Source organism: Balaenoptera borealis, assembly GCF_965194805.1.
Source record: "Balaenoptera borealis genome assembly, chromosome: 8".
NCBI lineage: Eukaryota > Metazoa > Chordata > Mammalia > Artiodactyla > Balaenopteridae > Balaenoptera > Balaenoptera borealis.
The window spans coordinates 82,352,277-82,359,183 of NC_138865.1; the positions used below are offsets into that span (position 1 = coordinate 82,352,277).

A 6,907-nucleotide genomic window follows, 5' to 3' on the forward strand; every position below is an offset into this window, starting at 1 on the left:
TTGTGACTCTTATAGTTTTCCAGGCCCAGAAACTTTTGTTGTTTCATTCATCTTTCAGGGATGGTGTGAATCCTCAGGAGACTGTTAAATAAGTCTGGATGCAAATTTATTATTGTACCATGAAAAATAACAACAGATCAGAGAACCGTTGCTCTCATGTCCGTAGATAACATTTTCTCTTGCAGTAGGCAAGCTGCTATGAAAACCAAAATAATGTCAAATTACATCAAAACTTTGCTTAGGGAGTGTGGCCTGAGCAAGACAAGTTCATCATATTTTAGCAATTTTGCTCATAGGCTGGCGTGATGCACTCACCTCCGTTGGAGGAGAACCTTCCTTAAGGGGCATGTGTGCTCCCACCCCTTCACCAGGATCATCTTTGCTCGCTAAGTAGTGCCGGATAGACACTGCTAAAATGTGCTTACCTAGCATGTTTTTCTACACACCTAGTTGGCAAGATGGTTTCTAGAATAGGTTAAGATATTTAGACAAGTTGAAAGCAAGGCTTGCTCTGGACATCAGGCCATTCTGTGCTGCTGTACTGATCTAATTCAATATATCGCAGACTTGTCTACAAAACTTAAAAGTAGGGGAAGTGGACTTTCATCTGTGGATATGAGGAGAAGGCCTAATAGAATATGTGGGAAGTTCAGCATTTTTTAAAATTTATTTTCTTATCCTTCATAATTCTAAAACCTTAGACCCTACTCCATTAAATAATGCTATCCACCTATCAATTCTTGTCCCCTTGTCCATTAAGATTGATATAAAATTGAGTTAGTTTTCTTGGGCCACACAGAAGTCTAAGACCTCCTCAAGAATTGTATTATTCTTGGAGGCTTATGCTATTCTAGTCAAATAGTGGTTCTGATTTCTTGTTTGTTCTGAAGGGTTTCTCCTTTTCTGACGGGTTCTCTCTGCTCCATTCTGATCTGTATGTAGAGCAAAGACACTATTCTTAATTTCCATCAAAACCGTTTACCTAAAACATTTCTTGTAGCTGGTGTTTCCTGAAATTTTAGGATGATGGTAGGATAAGTATATAGCAAAGCATTCAGGATGGAATATTAGACAACTGTGTCCTAAAAGTGCTTCAGGATCCTGTCATGAATTGAATCCCTCACTGGACTCCAAACTGCTATTTCATGCTACTTCTTCTTGGAATTTTCCTAATGACTCATCTTTGAGTCCGTAGAACATTCTGAATCTCAGAACGGTTTGACTCTCTTCTTTTCCCCCTGTCTGCCTCCATATCATTTCCTCAAGACCCTACCATCAAAATCAGAGTGGTCTAATATGGTAGTTTCTTAAAACAAAGACAGCTCTCCACAGTCCGCTAACAATAATGCTTTGAAATAATGAATGAAACTCATATTTCAGGAAAGCTATATCATATTTTCCTGCACAGTCTCTGGCAAGTTCCTGTGATCTCTAGTTTGATAAAAATGGTACTGGTAGTCAATTGTGTAGTTTAAATCTCAGAAAGCAGCCACCTTTCCATGACTGTGGGCCTGCGGTACCTCCCTTAGTCAGGATCCCACCCCAAGGTATGTCTGCTAGGTATTATCATGGTATGACTAGAATAGGATGAGAAGAACCCAATTAACAGAGCTATGAATGAAAATATTTGCAGTGCCCAGTCTGGTTACACGAATAGGTCTTATATTTCTCAAGAAAATTAAATTTTCTTGACATTGACACCCCAACATTCTAATCAAGATTTTTCCAAAATAGTTTTTTTGTGTGTGTTTTGTTGATATGTTATTGTTGATCTTTTGTGTGAAAAACAATTGAATCATGTTTATTTATCTTGTTTTTTATTGTATTGTATTATATTTTATTGTAGTTATTAATCCTAAGGTATATAGGGTATATTTTACTGGGCTTTCTGAATAAATATTTTTTCCTTTATTAATGATGATTAAAAATATTCCTTTCCAATAGCCATCTCTTTTCTTTTTGCCTGCTTCTTGTATTATTGAATTATCTATCCAAGTTATCATGTTGAAAAATATTCTTTTATTTTTAATTTTCTAAGGTTTTAAAAACATTTTTAAAAATAAGGAATGGAGAGTGAATGCTGTTGAATGCCTTTGAAACATCTGAATGATTTAATTAAATGATTTATCTTTTTTTTTTATTAGGCCTATTTTTTGAATAATTATGTTAAGAGATTTCCCACTACTGTGCCTGAATTCTTGGGATAAACCCTACTTAGTCATGGTGGCTAATTCTTTTGTACTAATGAATTCAGTTTGCATTATTTGTATTAATAAGTAAGATTTGTGTCTCTGTGTGTGTGTGTGTGTGTGGGTGTGTGTGTGCGCATGTGCGCGCGCGTGCACTCTTCATGTCTAGTTTGGCCTTAGGGTTTGTTAGCTTACAAAAGAACTGAGTACTTTCTGTAGCACAAGAATGATCTGTTTTTTGAAAATCTGTATAATTTTTAGATAAACTACTTTTAAAAGTAGCTTTTAGATAAACTTTTAAATAATTTCCCTGTGATAGTCTTTTCATATTTTAAATTTTTTAATTGAATCATTTAAGATAATATACTATTTTCCCCTAAACCCAAGTATTGTATCAAGATGTTCTTATTTTGGGAATTCCCTCGCGGTCCAGTGGTTAGGACTAGGCACTTTCGTTGGTTGCTGGGACCCAGGTTTGATCCCCGGTTGGGGAACTAAGATCTCACAAGCCGTGTGGCTTGGCCAAAAAAAAAAAAAAAAAGTGTCCTTATTTTTAGAATCGTAGAGTAGTTTCTATTTTCTTAACCTCTATTTTAATGTTTATTAGGCAAATCTATCCTTTATTATTTATTGTATTCATCATTTATTATAATTCATTTTAAACCATTTTTTCCCATAGAAACAATGCTTGGGTTTTATTTAGCTGTTTTACAGTATTATAATTAATTATTTTTTTTCCTGTTAGAAAAAAAGGATTCTTTTTATCCTGATTTTTATAGTAAAATTTTTAAAGTTACTTAATATCTTCAATTCTCTGCTATTTCATGTATATTCTTACCTATAATAAAAGTTTTAACGATCATGAATTTACTTTTGTCTATAACTTGGATAGAATATTCGAGAGAATTAAGTATGTAAATTCATATACAGTTCTCTCATTTTCACTCTTCTAACAGTCTGTAACTGTCCTCTTGATTTCTTTTATGATCCATGGGTTTCTTTTATTTTGCAATTTAATTAATGTTCTAATTTTATAAATAATCTCATGGACAATTGGAAGGTGTTTCTTTTGAAAATCTAAGGTTTTATATATATGTATGTGTTGTATATACATATATCTATATACAAACAAAGGTGTGCATATATATTTTATTTATTATATATCTATATCTGTTGCTTTTTAAAACTACATTATTCAGGGCTTCCCTGGTGGCGCAGTGGTTGAGAGTCTGCCTGCCAATGCAGGGGACACGGGTTTGAGCCCTGGTCTGGGAAGATCCCACATGCCGCGGAGCAACTAGGCCCGTGAGCCACAATTACTGAGCCTGCGCGTCTGGAGCCTGTGCTCCGCAACAAGAGAGGCCGCGATAGTGAGAGGCCCGCGCATCGCGATGAAGAGTGGCCCCCGCTTGCCGCAACTGGAGAAAGCCCTCGCACAGAAACGAAGACCCAACACAGCCATAAATAAATAAATAAATAAATTTAAAACTACATTATTCAAATTATATCTTTATTTTTTAAAAACATATTTTAGACTCAAAAGACTTAAAAAAGGGGTACATAAAAATTTCCCACAATAATTGTTTTCCTGGAGTGTCTGTTTCTTCTTTTCTTTTTTTTTTTCAAATGTATTTATTTTTGGCTGCATTGGGTCTTTGTTGCTGCATGCAGGCTTTCTCTAGTTGCGGCGAGCGGGGGCTACTCTTCGTTGCGGTGTGCGGGCTTCTCACTGCGGTGACTTCTCTTTGTTGCAGAGCATGGGCTCTAGGTGCGCTGGCTTCAGTAGTTGCGGCACACGGGCTCAGTAGTTGTGGCTCATGGGCTGTAGAGCGCAGGCTCAGTAGTTGTGGCGCATGGGCTTAGTTGCTCTGCGGCATGTGGGATCTTCCCGGACCAGGGCTTGAACCCTTGTCCCCTGCATTGGCAGGCGGATTCTTAACCACTGTGCCACCAGGGAGGCCCTCTGTTAGTTTTTAACTGTAGTGTTTTGATGCTTTGCTACTTAGTTAGATCTTTGGAGCTAACTGCCTTATTTCCTCTGGATGTTTGTAGGGTTTTATTTTTATCTTTTTAATTAAATAATTTAACGTTTGCCTGAACATAGACATTTGTGGGGTTCTTTTCAACAGTTTTTCTAGGAACACAATCAACTCCTTTGATTTGACTGTTCTATTATTTTCAAAAACTTTTTATTTTGAAATAATTTTAGATTTACAGAAGAGTTGCAAAGGTAGTATAGAGAGTTCCCATGTACTCTTCACCCACATTTACCTAATTTTAACATCTTATATAACCACGGTATATTTATCAAAATTAATAAATTAACTTTAATGCAATATATTAACTAAACTACAGACTTTATTTAGATTTCACCAGTTTTCCACCATTGTTCTTTTTCTCTTCCAGGATTTAATGCATTTAGGTGTCATGATGCCTCCTTGGAATCCTCCAATGTATGACAGTGTTTCATGACCTTGATACTTTTGATAAGTATATTCAGTCAGTTTTTTAAACTAGCAATGGAATGCATTCTTCGTCTGTGATTTCTGCCTCTATTCCAATCATTTACATTTTCCCCCTGGGGAACATATATAATTAATAGGTTTGATCTCCACTGTCTTATTCCTTATCTGTCATTTTCTTTCAAAGATTTTCTTTTCTCTACCTCTATAAGTTTGGACAGTGTTTCTCATGTTTGTCATTCACTTTAATTATTTGATTATTCGCAATATCAATCTCTCCTTTATCACCATTAATAATTAAAAGCTTGGCCAGTCTAAATTTGATTTAGTTGTAACACTTTTATTTTTTTATTTTTTAACATCTTTATTGGAGTATAATTGCTTTACAATGATGTGTTAGTTTCTGCTTTATAACAAAGTGAATCAGTTATACATATACATATATCCCCATATCTCTTCCCTCTTGCATCTCCCTCCCTCCCACCCTCCCTGTCCCACCCCTCTAGCTGGTCACAAAGCACCGAGCTGATCTCCCTGTGCTATGCAGTTGCTTCCCACTAGCTATCTATTTCACGTTTGGTAGTGTATATATGTCCATGCCACTCTCTCACTTTGTCACAGCTTACCCTTCCACCTCCCCATATCCTCAAGTCCATTTTCTAGTAGGTGTTTGTCTTTATTCCCGTCTGGCCCCTAGGTTCTTCATGGCCATTTTTTTTTTTTTTAGATTCCATATATATGGGTTAGCATACGGTATTTGTTTTTCTCTTTCTCACTTACTTCACTCTGTATGACAGACTCTAGGTCCATCCACCTCACTACAAATAACTCAATTTCGTTTCTTTTTATGGCTGAGTAATATTCCATTGTATATATGTGCCACATCTTCTTTATCCATTCATCTGTCGATGGACACTTAGGTTGCTTCCTTCCATGTCCTGGCTATTGTAAATAGAGCTGCAGTGAACATTTTGGTACATGTCTCTTTTTAAATTATGGTTTTCTCAGAGTATATGCCCAGTAGTGAGATTGCTGGGTCATATGGTAGTTCTATTTTTAGTTTTTTAAGGAACCTCCATACTGTTCTCCATAGTGGCTGTATCAATTTACATTCCCACCAACAGTGCAAGAGGGTTCCCTTTTCTCCACACCCTCTCCAGCATTTATTGTTTGTAGATTTTTTGATGATGGCCATTCTGACCAGTGTGAGATGATATCTCACTGTAGTTTTGATTTGCATTTCTCTAATGATTAATGATGTTGAGCATTCTTTCATGTGTCTGTTGGCAATCTGTATATCTTCTTTGGAGAAATGTCTATTTAGGTCTTCTGCCCATTTTTGGATTGGGTTGTTTGTTTTTTTGATCTTGAGCTGCATGAGCTGCTTGTAAATTTTGTCGATGAATCCTTTGTCAGTTGCTTCATTTGCAAATATTTTCTCGCATTCTGAGGGTTGTCTTTTCGTCTTGTTTATGGTTTCCTATGCTGTTCAAAAGCTTTTAAGTTTCATTAGGTCCCATTTGTTTATTTTTGTTTTTATTTCCATTTCTCTAGGAGGTGGGTCAAAAAGGATCTTGCTGTGATTTATGTCATAGAGTGTTCTGCCTATGTTTTCCTCTAGGAGTTTGATAGTGTCTGGCCTTACATTTAGGTCTTTAATCCATTTTGAGTTTATTTTTGTGTATGGTGTTAGGGAGTGTTCTAATTTCATACTTTTACATGTAGCTGTCCAGTTTTCCCAGCACCACTTATTGAAGAGGCTGTCTTTTCTCCACTGTATATTCTTGCCTCCTTTATCAAAGATAAGGTGACCATATGTGTGTGGGTTTATCTCTGGGCTTTCTATCCTGTTCCATTGATCTATATATCTCTTTTTGTGCCAGTACCATACTGTCTTGGTTACTGTAGCTTTGTAGTATAGTCTGAAGTCCAGGAGCCTGATTCCTCCAGCTCCGTTTTTCTTTCTCAAGATTGCTTTGGCTATTCGGGGTCTGTTGTGTTTCCATACAAATTGTGAAATTTTTTGTACTACTTCTGTGAAAAATGTCAGTGGTAGTTTGATAGGGATTGCATTGAATCTGTAGATTGCTTTGGGTAGTGGAGTCATTTTCACAATATTGATTCTTCCAATCCAAGAACATGGTCTATCTCTCCATCTATTTGTATCATCTTTAATTTCTTTCATCTGTGTCTTATAATTTTCTGCATACAGGTATTTTGTCTCCTTAGGTAGGTTTATTTCTAGATATTTTATTC

The 6,907-nt window shown here is 36.2% G+C and overlaps 1 pseudogene across 1 annotated transcript in view; it reads right to left on the reverse strand.

Annotated features, from left to right (window-relative positions):
- LOC309633093 (S-adenosylmethionine decarboxylase proenzyme pseudogene) overlaps positions 1 to 5,573 on the reverse strand; it is a 78,428-nt pseudogene extending 72,855 nt beyond the window's left edge. The window contains exon 1 of the transcript XR_014249588.1: positions 5,437 to 5,573. The product of XR_014249588.1 is annotated as an S-adenosylmethionine decarboxylase proenzyme pseudogene (transcript). The remainder of the gene's footprint in view (positions 1 to 5,436) is intronic.
- Positions 5,574 to 6,907: the final 1,334 nt, after the last annotated feature.